Source organism: Octopus bimaculoides, chromosome 1 (genome assembly GCF_046866305.1).
Source record: "Octopus bimaculoides isolate indiv1 chromosome 1, ASM4686630v1, whole genome shotgun sequence".
NCBI lineage: Eukaryota > Metazoa > Mollusca > Cephalopoda > Octopoda > Octopodidae > Octopus > Octopus bimaculoides.
Window position 1 is genome coordinate 26688076 of NC_142928.1, and position 12618 is coordinate 26700693.

At 34.7% G+C, this 12618-nt stretch overlaps 1 protein-coding gene across 13 annotated transcripts in view; it reads right to left on the reverse strand.

The window, feature by feature from the left end:
* The window catches only part of LOC106876180 (potassium channel subfamily K member 18), a 330864-nt gene that overhangs the window by 203699 nt on the left and 114547 nt on the right, over positions 1-12618 (reverse strand). For all 13 annotated transcript variants that reach the window (XM_052965904.2, XM_014924619.3, XM_089349788.1 and 10 more), the window contains exon 2: positions 5330-5377. The gene's annotated coding sequence lies outside the window, so the exon portion shown is untranslated. The remainder of the gene's footprint in view (positions 1-5329; positions 5378-12618) is intronic.

Sequence of the window (12618 nt, forward strand, 5' to 3'; positions counted from 1 at the left end):
CAAATCAGGGAAGTATTTTACAAAATTACGTGACAAAACAAACATACAGAGAATAAAAGAGAAGATAAACGAACCAAATCCGATGAATAGGAAGAAACTAGACACAAAAAAAAAATAGAAAGAATAAAGGTGAGATACACAGAGTAGATAGAGAACAATTCACCAGTTTCTATTGACCTAATTGTAATTGCATGTAGATTTCGGGAGATTTTCAGTCAAAAGCAAATAGCTATACTCACAAACAGAAAATAAGTTATAGAATCAATGAGTCTAGTTTAAAAGATAACATGATTTATATCTGTTAGTCGTTGAAATCATGAATATTACATATATGGAAAATATCACTAGAAAAGTACCGTCAAGTTCCCTTTAAGTTTATATCATGGCCTTCGACAACTACACTGTAGGTTGTCGACTTCAGCACACCACCTCATAAAACTTTCTTGCATGCCTTGAATTGAGATAACTCTTTCGCAAGCATTGACGTATGATGCCTGTTTCTCACAACCATTTATTTTTTCCCAACAGACTTTGAGCTCTAGGACTTAGGAATATATATCACTTGCATCTATCTCACCAGTTAGATTAGGCCAACTACTGGAGAAAAGCGCCCCCCCCCACCACTTTTCTAAATTTATAAGTTGAGATCATCATAATGCTCTTGATCATCTCATTATAACCAAATCTATGGGATAACTTTCATGCCTTGGTTAACTTCTTGACAATGATATAATCTTAAGAGAAAGAAACAGAAAACCAAAAGCCACATATTACGATTTATCGTCATACGATCAAGCGACATAAAGCGCCCCGGAATATCATAAATATACAGTGCTGCAGTTATGTAACAGTCACTAAATGTTAAACAGATGCAATTGCGTTGGGAATGGCGCAACAAGAAGATGTAAGCCATCATTTTCGATAAACACAGTTGGGAATATAGCAAATCTTTGATCTTAAGAAATGTAACGTAAGGCTTTTTGATCTGCAAGTCGTATACTATATATCTTGAAATTGCCCTTAATTTAAGAGTCTTCCTCTTATATGAATTAGGAATATTAAAGAAAGTCTCATAAACATGTTAGAATTAATATAAGTGCAAGTTATCTTAACGATAATAACCAAAATACCAATATTTATATACAAATCTGTTATCTGTTACTTTGTATGGCTCTTCTAATATAAACTGCCGTATCGGACATGAAATTCAGTGCTATGTTATTGGAATTTGAAATAAGAAATTCGCATAAAATAAGTTAACATTTATTTCAAAAGTAACAATTGAGTGATATGGAGAGACGTGTATGAACTCAGAAAGAAAATAAAATAGCGTACAAGATAGAAAAAAATACGCTAAATGACACAGTTTATAGCACGCAGAAAGAAGAAAATAAACTAAAGGAAATAGAAATAAAGAACATGAAGCCAGAGAGCTTGTACACCCAGCCGTAACTCGTGGACGACTATGTTTTTTGCTACATGTACCATGCTTTCGTGAATTGTTTTAGATACCTGTGGTCCAAGAAGAATACGTACCCTCGGACCGCCAACCTCGACTAAGTGGGAAAAGAATGAACCAGCAAAATCTCTCCCATTAGATATCACATCTGTGATAGTCTGCAGTAAAGAGTACAAACCGGATGCACAGCGATCTAGTTTATAGTTGTCACAGCTCATTACAGTTGGGTGGACTGGAACAATATCAAAGGAAATAATTTTCTCAAGGGCAAACTCTCCATCCCTACCATAGATTACACCCACGGCGATATGATCTGTAGGTCACGCACATTTCTGAGTGAGAGTCACACGTAATATGATTTGCTTAATGCATTTTGTTTTCCATTAAGAATTAATTAAGTATATTGCTTTATATTTTCGTTTCTAAAAGTATATTTCATACATTAATACGTGGGACAAAACGAATAGGGAAAATCTAAAGATATGGAAGAACAAACGGGGTTAACGAAACCTCACCAATTCAAAAAAGTAAAGTAATTCTTTTATTCTGTTACTTGTTTCAGCCATTTGACTGCGGCCATGTTGGAGCACCACCTTTAGTCGAACAGATCGAGCCCAGGACTTATTCTTCTTTGCTAGCCTAGTACTTATTCTATCGGTCTCTTTTACCAAACTGCTAAGTTACGGGGACGTAACACACCGGCATCGGCTGTCAAACGATGTTGGACACACACACACACACAAATACACACAAATATATATATATATATATATATATATATATATATATATATATATATATATATATATATATATATATATGTACGACGTGCTTCTTTCAGTTTCCGTCTACCAAATCCACTCAGAAGGCATTGGTCGGCCCGAGGCTATTGTAAAAGACACTTTCCCAAGGTGCCACGCAGTTCGACTGCACCTGGAACCATGTGGTTGGTAAGCAAGCTACAGAAAACTCATGGTAATTAAAGCACAACATTTTGTGATATTTAATAAGACCATATTTAACGCTAGAGACCACGTTAAATCTGATTGCTATGGTCACACGATTCACCCCATTGTTGATGTGGGGATTTTTTCTCATGTAACTCTTTTTACAACTAACAACAAGATAGTAAATCGAAACATATGCACATAAGCAACTCTACCTTATTTTGTCATCTATAACGATTCAGCTTTTCGATCTTGCAAACTCCACCAGCAATTCATTGAAATAATACGTTAGAGGGGGAAATTGTTCGATCTTATATATTTAAGATAAGTCTCAAACTGAATCCGTATGACACAAAATATGGAAACGCCGGTACATCGAACTACTTGTACAATCTATCCGATACGTTTCCAGTTACAGGTACAATCCAATCACCCACATTCCTAACTCTGGGGTCAAACCCAGCTCTCAGTAAATAAAGTAAAATAGCTAAAGATGCTACGTAGAGACATTAAGCCCAGAATTTCAAGCTTATGATTCAAATGTTAAAAAAATTAATTCTGGCTGTGGCGTTGAATCAAGGACCGTTTAATCGAAATGATCAATATATATATAATATATATAAAACGCAGCAAAGTGAAGATATTTGCTGATGACTCTAAGCTCCAGAAGATTATCAATGAAGAAGAAGATCGAACTCAATTCCAGTCTTATCTACAGGCTGTGAAGCAATGGGCAGACAAAAACAAAATGCAACTAAATTTGAACAGATGCATTTTGGAAAAAAACACTATGCTAAAACAAACGTACTCACTTTCTTCAGGGAAGCTCTCACAGCATATAATGATATCAGAGACCTAGGAGTAATTGCTGATAACAATCTCAGTAGGAGTGCCCACATCAACAATAACGTCGATATATCTCGTGGGAAGAGCTCCTGGATCCTAAGAACCTTCCGGTCTAAAGAACGAGGCGTCATCATTCCACTATTCTGCTCCATTGTACGGCCACACCTCGAATACCGAGGCCCCCATACATAACAAGACATCTCGAAAATTGAATCACTCCAGAGGTCATTCACTATAAGAATTAAGGGGATTACTGATCGCGATTATTTGAACCGCTTTAAAGCATTGAAACACTATTCTTTCAAGCTCTGCCGTGAGCGATATATCATTTGCACGACTATACCATTAGCATTGCCCAAGTGACCTCAACACTAGCTTTAAAATTAATCCAAGGCTTGGAACACGAGCTATACGTCCCCTACTCAGTTCAGCATCACAACACATAAATACACTGCAGCAACCAGAAGCCCCTCTTTGTGAGTGGTTTCACAAATGAACGGAGTCCGCATCCCAATTGTTTCAGCGTATTTTATTTTGTAATAAGCTACAGAGTAACACTTATAAAAGGGGTGTAATACAGAATCTGTGAAACTATGTTTTGGCCCAATTAGATTGTTATGCATGTAGAGAGAATGAGAGATGTTGGAAGTTGAGTAAAATTTAACATGTGTTGTCAGTATGTAAACATATGTACACACACACACACATGCATGCTTGGATGCATGTACGTATACGTACAGATATGTATGCTGTTGCTTGTATGTAGAAACTTTTATATATTTGTCTGTATGTGTTTGTCTATGTATAATTATTGTTTTCGCTTAAATTGCTTTCACTTTTATATTATATTTTGACACTTGTGTAGTAGACTCATTCTCTTAACTTTTGTCTTCATGGTGTATACATGTCTTCATGGTGTATATATGCATTCAAATTTTCACTTCCCTTTCCTCTCTTCATTCTTATGTATAAAGTATATGTCTGTGGTTTTGTATACTTATACCGTTGCATTTTTTACATTTGTATGTATGTATGATGTGCGCTTTCTATGATATAATGGTGTCTGCTATAATATTTAAGTATGTCTACACATCCATATAGCTTGACATATATCTACATAGGTATCTGTGCTTGAGTGTATGCAAACACACACACACGCGCGCATATATATATATATATATATATATATATATATATATATATATATATATATATATATATTTATATATATATATATATATATATATATATATATATATATATATATATATATATATATATATATACAGTTATATATATATATATATACACACACACACAGGTACATACATACAAACACACGCGCACATACATACACATACTGTATATAGTGAAAAGTCGAATTCTGTAAGATGTCTCTAAGTTCATTAACTTTTGAGCTTATCTCGGTTCCCGACGCGTATAATTGACTGAGAGTATTAATTTTCTCAACAGGATGGTCTATCATTTCTCCATAAGATTAACTCTCAGCGGTACGCGTTTCATTTGAGTAAACTTCGGTAATCTAGAATGACACACGCATAAAAATCCGCAATCATTAGTAGATATTTTAATGTGAAAGGGACAATTAAATATTACGCTGGATGTATGTATGAACCCATTATTCTTTACTTATCTCAGAATATTTTATATCAGTAATTTGTGGTTTACAATGCATGGGTCACGCACACAGACAGACATGCACACACGCCCCCACGCACACACGCCCCCCCCACGCGCACACGCCCCCCACGACAGACATGCACACACGCTCCCCCACGCACACACGCATACAATTCTTCATGGTTTGAAATTGCAAGTAAGAGGAAATGGGATTCAATACAAAAACAGGAATATATATATTGACGGTACTTTATTAGAAGTTAAGCCTTTTCGTATTGTAACTCTCTCCTCCGCCTCTCTCTCTTTCTCTCTCTCACACACACATACGCACACCCTCATTGTAATATATATATATATATATATATATATATATATATAATAGTGTAACTTACGTCAACAAAAAGAAAAACGGAAGATAAATGTTACTGTATCTTACCTGGAGCAAGGTTTTAATCGCATCATATGTTTGGGATATAATATTTTCCTGAAAGTAAAAGTAAAAGAAACAAAGATTATAAACATTAAATGTAAGCGTATTATTTAAGAGTAAATACAACACTAGAAATGTCAAATATTTCTTTTAAAAAAGAATAATGGTCTACATTCGAATACAAAACCATTAAGATATTTTAGTTTTCTTGGTATTAAATATATGTCACTGAAGTGTCCAATTACTTGCCATTTGCTGTCACTACACAAATATACTTTTATATTTGAATAGGATCCAAACGGTTGAAAAGATTTGCTTAAGTAACAATAAATACTATTTAGTGATATTTCTCGAGTCAATACGGTTAAATGATATTTGAAATGTTCAGCTGTTCCTATGTTGAATATATAAATATATAATACAATTATGAAAGCAATAAAAGATTTATACAATTTCGTTTATTTCGCTTTTAAGTGAGGTATGATATTTTGCCGCACAGTTCTTCACTTTTATTTAACAAACAACTCAGAGTTACTTTGAAGCTTTGTGCTCAATGTTAAAGACTATGAAATATACCATTATGGTAGAATACTAGATTTACCCATACATTTTAGTGCTTCTGTGAAAATTATTTATCTATTTTCTGAGTTCCTGTTACTGTTTTCTAGCCCACGATCAGTACTGTAGGGATAAACTTTTGGCTTAGTAAATATACACTTAATATATTTGAATGAATGCTAACACGTTTGCCAAGCTACAGATCTATCTAACTATCTATCTATCTATCTATCTATTTATCTATCTATCTATCTATCTATCTATCTATCTATCTATCTATCTATATATCTATCTATCTGGCTATTTACACACGCGCACACACACTTATATAATGTATATATATATATAAACGATTATTTGGTTTGATACATTAATTCATTTTCACAATTCATGGTATGCTATTTTACTACAATAATATTCATTTATTTTTCCCAGCTACCCTTTGCTTCATTTAGATGTACTCAGTTTTCAGCATTCTTCCAAACCTATATCACTCACATAATTATTCTTATAAAGGCTTTGTAGAAAATTCTCAAATATATAAGCACGTTCTCAGTATCATATGACGTATAATTCCCAAAGATGGAACCATACCATCATATATAACAATTCCTAAGTTCAAAGAGTTATTTTATTCCCTAATGCTAATGCGATATTTGTCGATATATGATTGGATGTGGGTACATATTTTGCTGATATTGTATATTAAATTAACCGACTTTTACAACTTTATGCATGGGAGTTCGGTTTGCCGTGCAAATATGTAATAAAGGAGGCTGAAATAATAGTATTTTCTAAGAGTAAACATAAATATATATATATATATATATATATATATATATATATATATATATATATATATATATATATATATATATATATATATATATATATATATATATATATATATTGCATGACCGCAATACACACACACACGTACACACACACACGTACACACACAAATACGTGTACTTGTTTCAATGGACAAGTGGAAGATGAAAGAGAAAACAAGCATCGATGAATTTCGACCGCAAAAGGAAATAGGACGGAATTTCATTTTGTGAAGCATTCGATCCGTTCTTTCCATAGTTTCCATCACATTCTTTTCTAATTCAGCTCATCTTTAGAATAGGGATGTATTCCAAGTTGATTACGCACGTAGCTAATTGTGTAGATGACATTAATAACTGATTGAATATATTATTTTGTAGATATCGGATCTAATAGGCCAAAATGTCAAGACAAACCAAAATGAACCAACCCTCGTAGTATTTATGGATGAAATAAATAAGTTGTATCTGTTATTTCACCATTATTCAGATACGTAATCTTTGTAGAATTGAATGCAACTCAATATTTCTTTTAGTTTATAACAAAATATGGTACGTGATTTTAAAGAAGTTAACCCAGGAGGTCCCACAAATACATAGAATTTACTTCCAATGGCATGTGACTGAATATTATTTTGTTTCGATAACTGCAAATAAAAGCTTTACATGGAATCAAGAGCGATACATTACTAGTAATTTGCTGTATAATACCCGGAAAGTGAAAGGAAAATATTGCATTCATGCGATTTAAGTTCTGAAATGAGGGGACTAAAACTACCTCGTACAGCTGTTGTGAAACGATTGAACATGAATTATAAAACATTGATGCTCCAGTGACATTGTTCTAGCACACACCATAACAAATGACTCAACAAAAATAGAAAGTATAAAATATTCCGTTACTTCTATCTTTTATGTCAACTCACTCGGTTTCTCATAATACAATAGCATGAACCTACAGTAAAAAATATCATGATTAAGATTGCAGTATGTCTTTGCTGAAAGTTAGGAAATTTATCAATGAATACTCTTCGATTTTGTATCAGCATTTTCCATAGATATAATATATTGAATTATAACTACAAATACGATAGATATTTGTTTATTTCTAATTTAGACGCAAGGCTAGCAAATTGATGGGAGAGGAATAGTCGAGTACATCGAATCAACGCTCGACTGGTACTTTATTTCATCGACCCAGTTAAAATGAAAGTCATAATTGTCTCTGACGGATTTTGAACTTGGAATGTAAACTACCCGAACAAATAGCTTAACGTATTACTGCAACTAATAATTCTTTCACATTTTGGGACAAATCTAGCAATTTTGGTGTAGGGCATACGTCAATTACGTCGATCCTGGTGTTCAACTAGTATTTATTTTATCGACCCCGAAAGAATAAAATACAAAGACGAAATCGGCAGAACTTGAACTTAGAACGTAAAGACAGGCGAAATGCCGCCAAACATTTAACACAGCGTACTAAACATGCTACCAGCTCGCTGCCTACTACTGCAACTTTTATTAATAAACCATAACATCATTCTCCTCGATAGGAATTGCAATTAGATGTTACTATTGCAACATGCAATACTACTTGCATAGGGAAAAAATCAAAAGTACAAGTGAGATATTTAACACAATGAAATGTGTAAAATATAAAGTTTCTTGAATGGCACAACAGTGCAGAGTGGACTTTAATAATAACTGTTGTTGTTATCAACACTGATTTCAAATTCTGCTACAAGGCTAGCAGTGTCTGGGGAGAGGGCAAGTCGATTACATCGACCGCAGTATTTAAGTGGTACTTATTTCATTAACCCCGAAAGGATGAAATACAAACTCAAACTCGGCGAAACTTGAAATCAGAACGTGAAAACGGTGGAAATGCCGCTAAGCATTTCGCTCGTAAGCTAACGATTCTGCCAGCTCACCGCCTTGTTTGCTGTTGTTAATATTAACAATGTTAACAACGCGGCGAGATGGCAAAATTATTCGTACGTCGAGCAAAATTCTTAGCGGCATTTCGTTAGTCTTTACGTTATGGGTCCAAATACCACCGGAGTCACCTTTGCTTTTCATCCTTTCGGATTCGGTAAAATAAGTACCAGTTGAGCACTGGGGTCAATTTAATCGACTTAGCCATATCCCTCCGAAATTGCTGGCCTTGTACCATATCTTGAAACCAATATTAGTAACGTTAACAGAGAGATTGGTCAATGGTAGTAAGGTGTTATCAAACTGACTTTAGTCTTAATTTCGTATAAAATTTAAGTATAAGAATACGAAATGGGATGTGAAAATTATAGTTTAGTATCGTTGAATCTGACAAAAAAGTATTGTCTAGGACAATTACAGGTCATTGTTAATTTAGAGCTAATAAAAGGAAGCAATATGATTACAGTTACTTTACAAATACAGGGTCATGAAAAGTAAATCATCAGAGAAAAGATTCGAACTTAAGAGGAACAACAGTTATAATCATGTTATGATTATGTACTATTACAAGGTCAGTTTTATTAGGAGTCAATAGTGTGAAAACGTCGAATTTGTAGAATCATTAAGCCGTCAAACAGAATGGTTTGAACAATTTTTTTTTTTTTTTTTGGCTGCAAAAATTTCAAATTCAACCTATATGGATATTGATCTTTAGTCTTCCCATGAAGATATCCAATATGAAGGTCCGTACTTTTCCATATCTCTGAACTGCGTCAGTAATTTATATGTCAAGCCATGTCACATTCTTTCACACTAGTACAAACTGAAGGTGTGGTAGAAACATGTTAATTTCAAGAATAGGAATCTAATTCATCTAGTAGTTCAAAGCTTTCTAATCAAGACCGACCGATAAACGCCCATAATAGCCGACATGTCGCAATACTGTTCAGTATTTAATGGCGCCTTTGCAGATCCTCCTGTGCTCGGTCGTGGGTTACTTGATTTTTGTTTACCTGAATTCCTATTCGTGAAATTAAGGAATAGACAGCTAATTACTCAGCAGACCAAGTTTGAGTGAGACACTGTGTTAATACTTCCCCTGAAATTTCAAGAATAACCAGGAGAAGAAGAAACGGTCCAGTCCTCTTATCAGATTTGTCGATCCAGAAAGTATAAATGGACAAGTTGACCATGGTAGTAATGGAACTTTGAACATATAAATCCAGAGGGAATAGTGCAACCTCATATAGCATTACTAGTTTATATATACATATATACATATATATGTATATATATATATATATATATATATATATATATATATATATATATATATATATATATATATATGTGTGTGTGTGTGTGTGTGTGTGTGTGTGTGTGTGTGTGTGTGTGTGTGGGTATGAATATATGTACCAATTACAAGAGGGGAAGTCAAAAATTATTCGCACTTTCACCATACCATATCTTTATTATTGTCAAACGGATTCTGCGCATGCGTGTTTATAGTTGACACTATTTTGGTCACGTGATCGAATTTTGAGCTTGATCGCACCATTTTTCTTTCTGGCTTTATAGTGTAAGAATGGCAACTCTCCCAATATGCATCAAAGAAGAACATAAAGCAGTGTTCCGATTTCTCTGGTCGGAAGGTGTGTCAGGTGGTGAAATTGATCGGAGGCTTTTGGTACAATTGGTTAATGATTTTAACTGTCTGGCCGGCCGTGTGTGGTGTGCCTTGTCGTGCAACAACAAGAGTCCATTCGACAATAGACATCAGCGTTTGGTACGAATTGTTGGCTTCAGTTTGTTGGCCATGAAACCACTCTAAGCATTGTTGATTGCACACCACTTTTCCGAGTAGCCTTCCAGTACAGCCTCTTTTGAGTCCCAAAAAGAGCGTTCGTATCACCTTTCCCGCGGAAGACTGAGTCTTGATTTTTTCGCCTCTGGCGAGCCAGGATGTTTCTGCCCCATACTCTCTTTTTAGATTCTGCTTCATAAAATGGACCCACATTTCATACCCTGTAACTATTCTGCTCAAGAATTCCTCGCCCTCATTGTTGTAGCGTTCGGGTAAACGTTGGCAGACCTCAAGACGTTTGCGCTTGTCCTCTGCTTTAAGCTCTCTTGGCACCCATCTTGCACAAAGTTTATTGAAGGCGAGCTCATCGTGGATGACTTTCAGTACCTGGTACACGTAATGGCTCGATCAGGCTCACGCTTCGATCACGTGACCACAATACTACCAACTATAAGCACACATGCGCAGTAAGCAGTGTGACAATAATAAAGTTATGTTGTGGCGAAAGTGCGGATAATCTTTGACTTTCCCTCGTATATATATTGCGTACGTGTGTGTGTGTGTGTGTGTGCGTGTGTGTGTGTATGTGTGTATGCATACATACATGTGAAAAAAAATATGCTTTTCCAGAGAATTATTATTGAAGAACTTAATGGGTTATAGTCATGATTCTCCGGAACATGCTGTAGAAAGTCTTATTTCTATTTTTTTGGTTTATGTCATCTAAACAATTTCATGAAGATCACTTTGTCTGCAGTTATTCTATACATTAAAATATAGTGACGAAAAAAAAAGAGACAATAAAATGCTAGAGAGTATGAAAAAATAGCTTATTCATTGCATATTCTTTGAATATTTCCATTTCAATGAACACTTCCTCTGCTTTAACTTCTGCAGAAACTGCTTAACAATTGTTAATGTTGCAATGAAGAAATAAAAAATATTATATATATAGTTAATCAACTAAGGCTTATTGACCAAATGCATCGCGTTCAGTAACTTAACAAAAACACAACAAAGATGACAGCATATGATAACGTTGGTGGGGATGAAAGGAAGTCGGGTGGAGAAAGATAATAATAATAATCATCGTGCTTTCTTGCATAAAGCACAAGGCTACACATATCCTCTTAATGTAGTCTAGTCGATTCAATTGTTCTCACTATTTACTTTTTATTTATTTTATCCATACCGGAAGTGCAGAAAGCATGCTTCACTCTGGCGAAATGTTAACTTGAGGACAGAAACTAACCACTATCTATATTTTATTCCGCAGTTCTACCGTTTCGGCATTATGTCGCCTTAAAATAATAAAAACAAATATAATAATCTTTTCTACAACAGGAACAAGGCCAGCAATTTTAGGGGGTGGTTACGTTACATAGACCCCAGTGGTAAACAGGTACATATTTTATCGCTCCCCAAGAGATGAAAGGTTAAGTCAGACTCGGCAGCATCTTAGGTCACAATGAAAAGACAGACGAAATACTTCTATGTATGTATGTATGTATATATGTTTGTATGTATGTATGTATGTATGTATGTATGAATGAATGTATGTATGTACGTACGTAGGTATGCATGTATGTATGTAATACTCATTTTTTGTCACAACACCGGGTTCGTGTTCATGCCATTGTTTTGTTATTGTGAAGTAACACACTCGGCTACCGTCAAAATGCGCTCTTTTACCTGCCTGCGCTTTCGTCCATTTCGTACTAGTATACTGAGCTTATTCAAGATGCGATTGATACCTTTGACTCCTTTCCAGCACGTTCCATATTTGCTGTCTGCTTAAGTTTTGTTGATCTTTGCATTTATCAGACTTTTTTCTAATGTCCTTTCCTTGAGCAGTGATAACTAACGTTCCTGTTTTTCGTTTCAAGTCCTGGTCCATCAGCTGAAACAAGTGTTTATTACTTCCAGCATCCTCAGTTTGTTGTATGAATTGATCATGTGATTAATGTTCTTTCCTTTCGTTTGTTCTATTGTTTTACCTTTCCTCTTCCAACTTTCCTACTCTTTCGGTCAGTTTTTAGATACGACTTGGTTGAATGGCATGTTTTTCGTCAACCTCGAATGGATGAAAGTATATTCGACCATGGAAGAATGTAAAAGTGCAAGAAATACCACTAAATATTTTGTCTAGTGTGCTTACGATTCGG